Below are 15527 nucleotides of genomic sequence, written 5' to 3'. Positions count from 1 at the left end.
ATGACCCATTCCTAGATGTGTTAATATCAATCAGGTTGACGCAATGGGGCAACAATTAAACTTGCTGTAACCTAAAAACAAATCAGTCACTTGAATCGCCCAGATCTTTCTGCAGGGGACACCAACTTACTCCTCACTCTCCTGTTCCAGCTAAAGAAATAACAAAGTTGAAACCGCAGAAATCATGTGAGGGCAGTGACACCAGTCCACTCACACATTTGCCCACCACTGGCTTGTCTCTGCCTGTCATCAAAACCTCACTTCCTGCCGTTGAGACTCCAGACAAGGAGGCCTGTTCTGTCTCTAGGACTTTTCTTCCTATGTGTTTCCCCCTCACTTTGTCTCACCACTTTCTCGGTTATGTGCTCCACCATCCCTCACTCGGGCTGTCTCTCATCATTTCTGCACATTCTACAATCGATGTACTTGACATTATGTCTGTTTTCCTTCTCCGTGTCGTCTCTCTGTCTCCATCCTTGTCCATCTGCTCCCAGCCTTTCCCTCTGTCTCTCGTCATGCCTTTTGAAATTGATGGACTTGACATATAGGTTTGTATTGTCTGAGATGTGGCCCATTTTGTCTTCGCTGAGCTGTGATCATGGAAGACGGAGCAGGACGTTCCACTAAGTGTGCGTGCGTCCCTTTCCCCTCTCTGCCTCCCTCCCTTGCTATGACTTTTTTGCACTTACCTTTTTTTCCTGGCACAATGAGCTGCATCCTATTTGTTAGTTTCTCTGGCAACTGTGCATGCAACTGAAAAAAAAAGGTACATGAATCATCTTGGATTAAAAATGTATGCCATGCGATCAGTTCCCACATTCCTCCCAGCTACCATACATTCTACATGTGTTTGACAAGAGATGAAGGACACAGACATATACTTGTTCACATGCTTGTGAACTCAGACCCATCCTGATGCACAGCTGTTGCGAAGATGGAAGGATGATCAACTACTCAAACATTCCTCTCTCTCTCTCTAGTCCCTCCTTCCAGCGCTGTCTCCCGCAGTTTTCAGAAAGGCAGGGGAGGTCTCGGCAGGGTGCCTTTCGATCTCTTCTGCGCTGTAGAATCTGCTGTCCTCCTTGGGGACTGCTTGTTTGAACTTTTAGAATCAGAATTTGTGAGGATGTTTGGCAAAGCAAAGACGTTGCGGCTATAACACAGCGGCGCACATCAGACCGAGACAAGGAGGGGCCAGATCAAACGCGCCCCCTTAGGGAGTGATGATGAATCTCAGGGCGAAACCTCCAATCTCATCCCCCAAATCATGGCTGCGCGTGAGACGCCTTTTGTCTCGCAAGCTATCCGAGTTTGTGACCTCAGTCTATCATTTGCATCCAAGCAGAGTAAACAAGTGTGTTATTTGCGCGGCAATCCCCGGGCCACCCACCCATCCCTTCCACTGACAGCAAAGAAAGAGAATTAAACCCTGGGGTAATCCACATTTTTTCTGCAGCATAGTCTTTGAACAAAGAGAGCAGACTGAAACTCCCCCTAGCATGATCTCATGAGCCAAGATATTTCTTTTTTTACCCCAATTCCAGGTCACTGTTGTACATTTGTGTTGGCTCGGCTGCAGTGGCTGTGTGATCGAGATGACAGGGTTAATTACATAGCTCAGAAAACGTACAGACAGAAACGAAAACAGTCATGTTTTTCTGAACACAGAGTTGAAGCAGACAGCCGGTGGCAGTGACCCCAATATCACACCGTATTACTCTTCTGAAAGAAAGCAGCAACATGGTGCTGATTTGTGCCACTAGGGCTTGTCTGCATTGCGGGATCATGCTGTTTTTAATTTCTGTTGAGTCCAACTAACAAGTTGAAACAAACCTTTCTTTACTCTTTAAAGAAAAGACTGTCTTGACAATTGGAGAAACTGGGGCAGTTCAGCTCTTAAGAGAAAAACCTCCATACACAGTATTCTAAAGTCATAGCCCAAACCTAATCTGGGTGTAAAGTGAATTTGCCCTGTGGGAAAATACTGGGAAGACCCTTTAACATTGGGTCTATCATGGATTATGGGGAATAAAAAAGGATTTTCTATAAGTGCTCTGTGAAATCCTTTTCTTCTGCATCTAGTAACCACTGCAATATGTAACAATTTGTACAGAGCAGCACATTATGGTAGAGCGTATCAGTTTAAGTGTGTGTGGGTCTGTGGAAAACCGAATACCCTACTAGCAGCTCAAATCTTTGTGAGAAGGCTGAGAGAAGGTTCCAGAGGTTAGACTCATATTTCACTTTTTTTCAATTTGACTCAATAAATGTCATGTTCACTTCTTCAAACACCCTGTGGTCTGGATTTGTTTGGGTTCACCCCCTCAATGCAGATGAAGATATCGAGTGCAGTAATACATTTGTGTGTGCCCCAGTATGTTTGTATGTTTTCTTAGATGAATCGAATTAGCAAAAAATAACTATGCGCTGTGTTTGTGCATAAACATGCACAGTATATACTGTATATGTTCACATGGACTGCTTATTCACACTGTAAACGGTGTGGTCCATCATTGCATCCAAGACTACATTAGGTCAGGGCCACAGTATAATCTCTTTCTTGACATTGGCAACTGCGACAAATGGGCGTGTTACTCCGCTCACATGCAGAACTGCTGAGACAGAGGTACACTGCAGTATATAATGGTATGACTGTGATGTCCAAGATAAGGTCACACTATTAAGACAAAACTTAGACATGGGCGTTCTCACTGGGTGGCTTGTGCTGAGTTTTGATTCATCTGTTATGTGGTGTGGCTGACAAAGCCCATGCTACAACATCCGATGCAAAGTGAAAAACCCACAAACCCCAAAACTAAATCGAAGAGAAAAGCACCGCTTATCCATTCAACACAATGGAAGTGCGATGGTCGCCGCCACAGTTATGCCAAAGAAAAACAAGCACTAACACAGAAAATGTCTAAAATAACCATCACATGATGCAACAAATTGAAGAAATAAGTACAGGGGCAAGTCCCTATAAAGTAAACACAAAGAACACAAATAATTTAAAGTAAATGAGATATTGTGTGATTGCACAAGACATAATAATATACATACCCAATTATCATTTTCAAAAAAAATGTATCCTATGTTGTACACTGAAGTGTTGACATTTTTGTGCATTTACGATATATACTGTATATACTGTATTTTTTTTTGCTTGAATGAAGTTTCACATTTTACAAAAGATTGGTCCCCAGAGATTCTTTTTTCAGACATGCAAATTTCTCCAAGGACATCGACAAAGACCCTGACATGGGCTCAAAGTCATTTCTGGTAGGTCTGTCAGCACCAGGAGTGATTAAGCACGCTTTGCTTCACCCAGCAGCTCCAAGTGCTGAAGGTGTGTAAAGTGTTATTAGCAGTAGCCTTTCCTGACCTCCCCTACACAGCTGCCGCCCCTTTAACCGACGAGGTCGCACAGGGTCACAGCTTAGCTATCCATGTGACTGCGAGGGGGTCACAGGGGAGAGGTCAAAAGATCATGTCCACTTCCAGAGAGAGGCCAGAGTTTAGGGGCACCACCAGCACAGTGAATTCAGTCACAAGGCTATGTCGCTGATAGTTGTGTTGCTCCACAAACAGTGGACTTTGGTTATTGCTTTGCTGCTCATGTACTTTTGTCAAGTAAATGAATAAATGAAACTCTTCCCTCTCTCTGCACATAAAAAGGGAAATCACAGTTCATTATGGATATTTTTAGTGCTGTGGATGCCTGTGTCCTGCTGAATAAAGCATTGGTACGAAAATACAAGTCTCTTTTCTTCTGACTTCAAAGACCATCCCTGGCACACACACATGCACAAAATCACACGAGGACTCTCGCAAGTGTGTCAATATGCATACATGAATGTATCTCCCTTTTCTTCTTTGATCAACTTTTCATTCTTTTTTTTGTATATCAGCTCTTTTTCCCCCGTTTCACGCATGCACAAGGACACACACCTGCATACATAAACAAATCTCTCACTTTCACACACACACACACACACACACACACACACACACACACACACACACACACACACACACCCACATACATACAAACACACACACACACACACACACACACACACACACACACACACACACACACACACACACACACACACACACACACACACAGTTACTCCCACTTCCTCTCTTCACTCACACAACCTGCCACATGGTTTGATTTCCTGGTGTCTCCTGAAATAATAATATATTTCCTGCTCATGTAACCAGCCTGTATGGGCACTTTCTCATTTAAAAGCAGTAGGGAATGAGATCTCATACATTTATGATTTACATTTATGATATGATTTAAACATGGTGGTTTGAAGCTGTGTACCAATAAAGATTAAGATTTTGGTTTGCTCTAAAAACTAAAGAAATGCAAAAACTCCACACACTTTACACTAGCAGTAATTTGGCTTAGGGGCCACTCACACTAGGGCCGCGGCCCCGTGCCCGAGCTCATTTGCATACTAAAGTCTAGAACGTTTGGCTAGTGTGACCACGCCATCCGTATTCCAGCACGGAACAGCCCCTTGGCCACGGCACACTTGGGAGAGGTGTGCCGTGGCCAAAGTACAGATGCTATTGAGATGACACGCGCACAAGGAAGCGCACAAGCAAGCGCACAGGCGGTGTTCCTGACGTGAATTTATCAAGGATGCATTGTCCGTTAATGTCCGCTGCCTTTCTAGTCGGCACCAGAATTGCCCACCACTTGGACTGTAGCTACATAAAATGTGTGAGAATTAACGTGTGTGTAGGCCTAGGTGTGGGCTAATAAAAGAGGGAGAGAGCTAAATAGGTGAGCGCAGAAAGCAAAGCAAAAAGGTTTTCGTGTTTACTCACGTTCGTCAGATGATTTTTTTCTTTTTCCTCCCGCCAGCTGTCATAATACTGTCTTTACGCATGGCGGTGGAGACAAACACAAAACAACACACAACGGGACTCCGCGGCCCGGTGATAAGGAAACAGTAGCCTACACTAAGGTTTAACAAGAAACTTTATAAAGACAGTTAAAAAAACGATCTCTGCCCATACAAAAAGTTCTGACTTGGATTACTTGATGGAGCGATCGATGTGTATAAAACCATCCGGTACGTATGGTGTGATGACGGGCCGTTATATTAATAATAAACAGCGTGCTGCACAAATATGAGACTGTCCATCGCGACCTATTATGTCAAGGCTATATAAAAAAAAAAAACAAGGGGGCGCCTTTAGCTCAGTTGGTAAGGCGTCCCCCTCCCGGGCCGGGCCCAGCAGCAGACCTGGGTTCGATTCCCACCCGCGGTCGTTCTCTGCGTGTCACTCCCCTCTCTGCCCCATTTCACCTGTCTCTCTGCACTATCAATAAAGCATAAAAATGCCCAAAAAATATCTTTAAAAAACAAAAAAACAATTAAGGATTCTCGTTGCTCTAATTTGGAAGTGGAATATTTGATGCAAATTTGGCCGGATGAAAATATTCACAAACAGTCGTATAGCCTACAAGTAGACTACGCTCCGAATCCTAAACGCGCACGGTGACGTAGGCAAAGTGCAATCGTGCCCAGGCCACGAGCAGTGTGACCACGGGCCAGCGGGGGGATTGGGGAGGGGGGGAATCGTGCTGAATCTTCCTGCAGCACGGAACAGGCAAACGGCCCTAGTGTGAGTGGGCCCTTACATCACTTTAAACAGTGTGATGTAATATATTGCTAGCACAGGCACCAAGGATGCTCATATTGTCAGGATATCGACTTTTATGTTATCTTGTGTAATCAAACATCCATATTATTAAGCCTTCAGAAGTCTTGAGAAAAAAAAACTAACAAACAAGAGCAAGACTATGTTCACTGAACAGCCTTTTTCAGTCTCTTTTCTGGATGATATGTCAAACCAAAGTGTTGATTTGTCTTTCTCCTATCAGACTGGATCTAGGTAAGGTTTGGATTCTACATTCTAAATTTATTGAATATGTTAACAGGTCACTGTCAATCGAATCTGGTCAAACCACACCCATTCAGTCCAGTTGAAGAAGATTGGCATTAGAGTTTTTGACTATTTTTGAAAATCTAAGAATGTTTTTTTTCTTCCTCCTAGATATGGAAAACATGGATTTTCCCTTAACCACAAGAGGTGGTACGGAATTCCACGGACTATATGCATTTCCATGCCTAGAAGACATTCAGACTCGTCTCTCCCATGGGAAGTACGGAGTAATGCATCAGAGTCAGATAAGACGATAATATCCATCTGTGAAGGTTTGCATCCCAGGTACATCACAGGCACCATCTTACAAATGACTTTTACTAGTTAGTGTTATTGGTACATCTCATACTTTTGTTCAACATTTATCATACTCTACATTAAAGGACAACTCTCACTTCTGGAAACCCGGGGGTTGTAGGTGATGTATTGATAGTAATGAGGTTATTCTATGAAAAATGTATGGAGGTTAAGTAAAGTGGGATCATATATTGGTTGTAACTTCCACCTTTCATGGAAGACACACACACACACACATGCTCATGCGTATTCTCTTCTCATCTCCTGGCTCCTAGCAGTCACTGGTGCTTGACTTTGTTCCCCCTGTCCACCCACATGCTAATCTCCTTGCATCATTGATGGCGGGCAGTCGGTGTGACTTCTGGCAGATAAAGTAGCCCCTCAGATCAACTCCCCCATCCCTGTCCTCATTCTCCATCCCTTCCTGGTGATTTCATCACTTCCCTACCAGCCAGCCATTGGACATTTAGCAGTCGACTCACAAAGAAGGCCTGTGTACTTCATCCATGTCAAGATTAAACTGTTAACTAAGGTGTGACAAGTAGGAGAGGCCGTGCCTTTGAAATGCAGAGTGAACATAAATGGGAGCTAATAACCATGATGTTTTTCCCCCGCTTCTCCTCGAGAATGTTGGTCTGAATATTGTCAAGGATTAAATTCATTGCTCACTATGTATAAACTCAATACTGGAGAATGTTCTTAGTCTCGATAGCCTTGGGGTCTGGTGTGACTTTGAAGTGGTTTTGTTGCAAAAAAAAAAATTCAGCAGCATTTCTTTAAGCCCTGAGAAGTAATAAAATGGTTATAGCTGGAGAATGAAATTACTGGACTGTTACATTCCCATTCATCATGTTAAAGAATGTAGTCATCCAGAAAAAAAAGAATGAATAAAAGAACACAGGGGGATGGAGTGGAATACTCCTCTATCGTACTGGAGCTTGGGCCAATCTTTCTCCTTAATTAAACGTAAACCAGGTCGCTTTTGACTGTGTGTTGAAAGGAAGGATGGCCACGGCCATGCGAGAAATAACCTCAACGCCTTGTCACTAGCAAAGATTTTAACCGTATTTAAAATGTGTCTGGTACGTCTGGCCTTGTAGCGACAAATAGGCACAGATGGTCAGGGGTTAGAGGTTTTACAATACCACACTGCTTTGTGCCGCAAAACCAGACTGGTGTAATAGAGAGTGAGCCCTAAAAACCTGAGGTGACAGATGAGGCAGGAAGTGTGAGCCACTTGGCCACCAGGACGTCCTGTGTGACTCATTTTCAAAGGGATAGTGGCCAAGCTGTTTCTGGATGGCTGGTCTTCACAGCAGACTGAGTGCAGGTATCCATTAGACAGTCATTACATCTAATGCGGCCAAAATCTCAAGGAGTTAGTCTGCACACCATCAAAAGGCCCCGTGCCGAAACAAGATCTGACTCTGAATAAAGCAATTATGAGGTGAACACATATAAACATGAATAATGAATGACTGCATGCTGAATAAATGCATTTCCAATCCTGGCATATTGGCTGAAAATAAAGAGCGGTTTTATGTGTTGAAAGTCTAAATTCATGTTAATTCTCATCCCTTAGTATACAGCACTGCGAGCAAAACGGTTTGCATTTCAATGACAAATGCACACTGAGCCTCCACTCAGACATTTAAATCCAAAGTTGGAATTTCAATTGGAGAATTTTCAATTCAGGTTCCCTCATCACCCCCACCCTAGCTTGCTTCCTTCTCTCCATCTGATTGACACCCAGTCTCATTGTCTGTGGTCTATTAAATGGAATGGATGTGCACTTTACTGTCAACCACATAACGGGAGAGAATTCTGTTTATTTTCAATATGGTATGGCAGTTAAAACAATTCCAATGCCAGTTGAAACCCTGGATCATATGATTTGCTGGGACGCAGAATAGCCCACATAACAGTACAAAGAAGCTGTTGCCGATCGGAGGGCATGGGTGAAATGGTGCCATGGGCCAAAAGATGGTTGCAATAAAAAGATAGTCGTGAGAGATCAAACTCAGAGATAAAATGCCTGTTTTTATGTATATCTTTGACTAATGTGTAATGGAAATATGGATGAGAACCCATTTTCTAAATTGGCTCCATCAACATACTTTGAGTTTAGGTTCACAAATACTCACTGCATAATGAGCCAGGTCCACCCTCTCAATGACAAGTCATTGCCAACTTCTTATTCCTTACCCCTGAGAGCACATTCTTTACATGATGAAATGAAAATCCTCTTTTTAATTCTTTGCCAGCAAGTTACTTTCCCCGTTTACATCAGTGCATTTAAAATTTAAATTGTAATTTAATCAAGCAATACATTATTTATTTGCATTTTTCTAAGGCAACATATAGTGGAGTCACTGGAAAGAGATGTGGAGAGCGTTTGAATGAGTTTTAGAATGACTGGGATCATTAAGAAATTGCTGATGTCTGCTAAAAAGGGTTTTTGCTCTTGTATGCGCAATAGCCACTGGCAACTTCATATATATTTTCTTTTTCAAAGACATATGACATGGTAATCCAGTTAGACAAGAACCACATTCACATAAGATCTATCCCTGACCTGAACAATCTTTCACACAATGTAAAACACATTTAATTTTGTGAAGGACTTTACTTATATGACAAGAGTGCAAAGTGGAGCAACACCTTCAGGTTCCGAGTACTCTGTGTTATTTCTCTAACTATTCAGAACTGTAAAGGTTAATAATTCCACGTAGACCAACTTTTTTTTGACAATGTCTTTTTAGTGAGGCAACATGTCTCTGCATAAGAGGTAGGGGAAATGTTTGTCTCTTCTATATCTTGCTTTGATGTTCTAAAGTCTGTTATCTGTAATATATTTGGAGTTTCAGGGAAAAAAATACAGCCATGACTGACATAGTCCATTCAGCCATGCAACTTGCTAAAACAAGTATGTTTGTATGCGAGATATATATCACAGCTGGAAAACAGCCAACATACCCGAACTCTGAACTCCAACAGAAAAAAAACTAATTTTAAAACTTGTGTTCTCTGAGTCTTGTTCCTGCTTTTGGCACAGTTGTCTGGAAGTTAAACATGGGTTATATTCAGATGTTACGTCACAGTAACATAAATACCTCACACAATGCATAGACCCACCTGAAGCGATCACCTCATCTCCTGCCGGCTGTCAAACTGACAAACAAATCCCACCAATCAAAGCTTACTTCGGGGCACAGAGGTAATCTGTCCTCCCCACTGCTCATCAACGGCTCTTCTATCTCCTTCCTCATTCATTATCTTCAGACTAAAACGGACCCTCATCCATCAAAGACCCCCCAATTAAGCCTGTGGATTCAATTTGTCATTCACCCCTTCATTTTATTGCCAATGAGGTGGAGGGAAAATATGTCTTATGTCTGAAAACAAGCGGATAATTGTAACTAATTTGACACTGGCCACAGGCAAAGACGAGGCCGCCTCCGTTTTGTATATCTGTATTTTATTACTATCTGATTTGGCAGAGTAGACACTTCTCTGAGGGAATAGCGATTTCATCAAACAGGTGCTTCATAAAAGAGCTGATCTGATCTTTAAACAAGAAAAGACAAGCCGTCTTAATAGATGAGAGTTTGGGCAGCTTTACAATTATTGATTAGTGCTAAAAGGCAGAGTGGGGTTGTTAGAGATTGGGCTTGTATGGCTGGTGGAGCACTTCTTGACTGAACTGCATTTACTGCATCAAAGCCAGGGACAACACAAAAGCTGCAGTGAATGTGAGTGACATAATTGCCATAGATTATGGTTGAAATTATTTATTTATCTGTTCTCTGTGTATCCAGGTAGATCTCACCCTGCAGTCCAATGTCGAGCAGCACAAGTTTTCCCTAATTCCAAATATGTGTTAACGTTAACTTGAATATGTTTGTGTCCTTTGTTGATTACAAGTAGCAGATATGGAACTCTAGGAATTGATACTTCACCTGCTTAAGGAGAAAAAAGAAAATATACTTCTAACAACAGTTCTTCATATATATCGCAAGGATGAGTTTCAATGATCCCATATCATTCCATTGGAACACTTGTTTTTGTATGTTGTATCCCACTTCCATATTTGATCAGTAGTGATAAATGTATACAACATAATTGTGTAAATAGAATAACTTGGGCCAAGATGGGTTTAAACAGAGCTAATATGTCATTTTACCTTTGTAGCCCTCTCTCCCTCATAAAATTACACCCAGGCTTGTGCGCAAGGCACAAATTCAATCAAGGAAAGGAGTGTAGGCTGGAAGAGGGGGCTATTCTGAGGCTACAAAAATTTAATTTGTTTTTTTTCTCATTCCAGGGATGGGAATCCAAGTGCCACTCCCATACTCGCAACCATCCCTGTGAGCACCTTTCAATTTGCCAGATTAGCACCCCCTTTTGTACCTCTGGCGGGTTCCAGAGACACAGCGCCGCGGCTACACCCAGAAAAACAGCAGCATACCCTCGCTCCTCACCTTCTTTGCTCCGACCACTCCCTGTCTCCCCAATCTTATTAAACTAATTAACTCTTCCCACCAGTTTCATTCCATCTCATTTATTTGCGTCTGCCATACCCCAACCCCTTCTTTAATCACGTTTAAGGTACACTTAATATGCCTTTACCACAACCCTTGCTCTCAGGCATCGGGTGAGCGGTGAGCGACAGAGATGAGCTCGTTATGTGTATAGAGTGGGGTCATAAAAACTGTACAAACTCTCCTCAAAAGGAAAAAAAAGCCTCAATGAGACCAAAAAATATTCTGTTTCCATGGCAATATGGTCTTAGTCAAGCTTCAAGTAGCATACCATATGAGTGTTTAAGGTCTTTTTCGAGCCAGGGAACCAACTGAACAGATTCTGATACAAGTTTTTTTTCTTTCATTTGAATGTTTCTGGTAGCAGCTGCTATGGGAGGAATTACTGTATGCATTCATTAATCTGAAATAATTTTTTTGACTCAAAATTGAGACATTGCCCAATAGAATAGAGCAAAATGTGTCAGCCTTTCAGTGATTATTATTATAGTATCGTATAGTTATAATATGATAAAGTATAGTACATATACACTTTAACAGTGTACATTTTCAGAATACATACTGTATGTCTATAGTAAAAGCGGGATTAATTGAATATATTTGGTTTGGACACTTTAGAAATACAATAATCCAGTGTCCATCCTATCAAATGTTAATATCGGTATCAGTACAAGTATCTGACATAAAGAGTTCATCTATGAATTGTGTGGACGGTACAAAAAAAGGTGCGGGAGTGGAAAGTTCTCTGTGTATTTTATACAAGCCAAATTATTTCTACACATCTGCTTTGCTGTTGGAAACTGTATAAAATTTCCATCACAAGCCAAGAAACCTCACCTTGAATTTAGTTTACCTTGACATGTCTATCGATCATGCCTCATACCATGGATTGCTAGGTGAAATTTCAAATAAACAAGTGCAGTCTACCTTTAATCTTCTCAGTCTTGGTGTTTACGCCAACACAAACACTCAGAGAAAGAGAAAGCGACACACTCCCCTTCCCCACAGCACATGTCTCGTTGCAGGAGAGGATGTGACCTTTTCCTGTCAGGAAGGAACACTTATGTGTGATGAGAGACATTTTATGACAGTCTTAGCCACTGGAATCCAGGTTGCTCTATTTTAAGATAACAATCATGCAGGTAGGATTATTTAGGTATGGCATGCTTTACATTACCTTCACAAACACATTTAATCAGCTTCCTGTTGCTGCCCTCTTCAGAAAACCGGTAATATGTGTTGAATGAGCTATTTACGTCTATGAAGAATTCCTACTGAACATTTACATTTTAATTATTTTTCATATCCAAGTTTACAGGGACATAAATCCCATTTCTGAACGATCTTCATTGTCCTGAATTATAAAATGGAAGGGTTGGGGTTAGGAATTTCACTTAATTTTTTGAAAGAACAATGCACTGTTCTGGGGAACCTTGGCCAGCTCCATCTGTTGATAAAGACTGTGGTATGCAGTCGAAAGCTTCAATAAAGCCTCAAAAGTGGACCTTTTGAGTAGAGATTATTTTGCCCTACAAAACGGTTTTGTTTCAGTCTGGGCCATGATTGGTTTGCTGAATACGGGCCATTGCTGTTAGTTTCTTAAACCAAAAACCTAAAGCATCATGATTGACCAGCACTGTGGAGGCTTAGGCACTCCCCCCCCCCCCTTTACTCCAAACCCTTATCATCGGAGATGAATAGTATAAATAACTGATATTGGACTCATTTTTCAGGATTTATTGGAATTATTGGGTTGATTGTACTGGCAGAGGCACTTATCATCGACCCTTCCATTGTGATTTATTAATTTCTGCCATTTTGAATCGTCATATGCAACTCCTCTTGCACCTTCAGCTGTTCACTGTGTGTGTGTGTGTGTGTGTGTGTGTGTGTGTGTGTGTGTGTGTGTGTGTGTGTGTGTGTGTGTGTGTGTGCGTGTGTGTGTGTGTGTGTGTATGTGTGTGTGTGTGTATGTGTGTGTGGGGGGGGTATTTCTATTTGCTTTGCCTCTCTGGGGCAGAGATGTTTAAAGAAGAACTTGACACCCCCTGAGAATCTTGTCTTGGCTGACCCCCAGTATTTTAACCCCAGGACCCCATGACCTTATTGTTGGGTGTGGTTACAGGTGCAACATAGCACATATCTGAACACACCTATTGCACCTGTGGTCAGGGGAGAAAAACGAGCTTGAAACCTTGAAACCGAGATGACACTTGCTTTTCTGCTTGGTGTGAAGGAAGCTACTCTTTAACATCATTAATCTCTCCTCCTAGAGAACCATACCCTTGTTGATACATTGCAGGCAATTTTAGAAGCCTGAACACGGAGGAAGGCAAAACCAAGTGGTTAGCACCTTCATGAGAATGGCAAAGGACTGTTATCTGTGTGTAAATTATAGCCTGGCCCTAGAATGGAAAGTCGGTGTTAGGAAAAAAAACACCTTTTACGAGTGGTCGATAAACAAGCTGTCCAAATGGTTTCCATGACATTAGTCACACATTCGTCATTGTCTGGCCTACATTAGAGAAGTGCAATAGTTTATATCCATACCGTGAGGTCATTTAAGTTATCATTTTGTCTGTTTGCAACTCCCTCAACGAGTTCCTCCTCTGTGGCTAAACCAACAGTTCACCTTGAAAACAAAGCCACATCCTAGCCACACATCCCCATCCAACTACTGATCCTTGATTTTTGGATCCTGCCTTTTCTTTTCACTCCTTTCAGGGCAGAACCCCCTTGAAGGATTAGAATAACGCAGAGACAGGAACAAGGAAGAAACTGAAGAAAGGATGAGCCCCTGGTAATGGCTGCTGGAGCGGCAGCTGACAGAAGCCACATTGTCAATAGGGTGTGAAATTCCTGCTTGGATGGGACCTCCGTCTGGTAAATAGCTAAAGGACAGAGAGGGGTAGGAAATGTGTCAGCCAGTCTGCCTACACTAGTCCCATGAGCCTTCCCATCATGCAGGGAGAAGAGAGGAGGGTTTATATGTGGTCATCCATGCCCAACCAGTCTCCCCACTGACCTGTGTTGAAAACCAGCAGGGCGGCTGCCATAAGGGCCAACAAAACACTAGGTAAAGAGACCTTGTTGTAGAGGTGTGTGGCCTGAGCTGTTAAAGAAATAGCTTAGGGTACATCATAAAATAACAGCACCACTTGGGACCAAATGGCAAGGAATAAAGGAAATGCCTCACATTAATGAACCCAAGAAGGCACAGAATTCGAACACACTTATTGCCCCAGGATATCACTGTCATTTCCAAGTTGATGTAATGCGAGGACACGCATCCTTTGATGAAAAAAGTAAGGGCTTGATAGACTCAGTTTTCAACTCAAATGCACAGCTGTCACCAATATTTTACTCACTGCCATTATAAAACAAAAAAAATACAATATTAACCTTTTTGGACAAGATAGCCCAACAGGGCTAAACAGTGTGTGCTTTCTGTCGGAAATATGAATTAGGTAGACCGATTCAAAAGCTAGGCTAACGGAGGATTGAAACTTTCAGTCAGTTAAATGACCCGGTTCCATGCTATTAACAAGGACCTCAACCTTTATTGGACTGGGGTCACACCGCTCCACATCGCCTCACCTCAAACTCAGTGACACATTTCTCCAATAACAGCCCATTAATTAGCTGAGCACATTACACTGTTCAGAGGTGGGACACTTTGTTGCCTGGAGCTGGCCAGCCCGTCTCAGGCGGATAGACACATGCAAATCTGTTTGTTTCATCAAGTGTGAATTCAATTTGCGTTCTTTTTAATCTAGAGCACCTTTGCCCCCAGCGCATTGGAGGAGACCGCAAAGCTCCCATTTTGCAGAAGTTCTGATGAAAAATTGTAAAGGGAAGGGCAAAAGGAGAAGGAGAGGACGACAGAGAGGGCGGTAATGAAAGGCAAAACGTGGGCCGTTGTTAGGGAGGGAGAAAGACTGAAAATCCTGCGACCTTGGGAAGACCATATGAAATGCTGCCAGGTCCTTTTTTTCCCATCAGCGCCCATGGGAAAATAATAAACATTCACACAGGGCAGCAGAAAAATGTTCAAGACAGAATGACAAACTATGACACAGTACTGAATAGAGACGGTGGGGGAAAAGAGATGAAAACAAAAGACTGACATTATCAGCATTTCTGTACAGTTGTTTTTCTGTTTGTCTGCTTTGTTCGGGTGTTTCTCAGGTTTTTTCTGTAGAATGTGTTATGTTCCCCTGGTGGATGCAGCCACTTGAGAAAACAGGGATTTGCCACAAAGGCAGAACACCACATTTTGTGCTGAAGTGGGAAGAGGCGAGATCACAGTCCCCTGTGAAAAGTTTTCTCAAAGCATAAGAGGAGAGGTGTGCATGATGTGTTCACTGAGATGTGTCGAAATACTCACTTACATCCAGACCCACATGCAAGAATGTACACACACACACACACACACACACATAACACCATAAGGGATCTCACACACCAAACACTTTGTCCTACAAAACAGATTGTCGCACACATATCCATTTGAGCCTACATTTTACACTTGTTCGTCCAAGCCAGTCACAATATTTGCATACACACACAAATAATAAACACAACTCACACTCCTACTCATCTTCCAAACTGACGATCTCTGTGACTGAGTGCCATGGAATGTGTTTAGGAAGGCAACAGGAGACACCTTACGTTCTACCTACAATGCCTCATTCAAGACAGAGTGGGTGTAGGCCAGGA

This window comes from Ammodytes marinus, assembly GCF_949987685.1.
Source record: "Ammodytes marinus genome assembly, chromosome: 8".
NCBI classification, from domain to species: domain Eukaryota; kingdom Metazoa; phylum Chordata; class Actinopteri; order Uranoscopiformes; family Ammodytidae; genus Ammodytes; species Ammodytes marinus.
The sequence above is the reverse complement of the archived record's forward strand: the minus strand, read 5'-3'. Positions refer to the sequence as shown.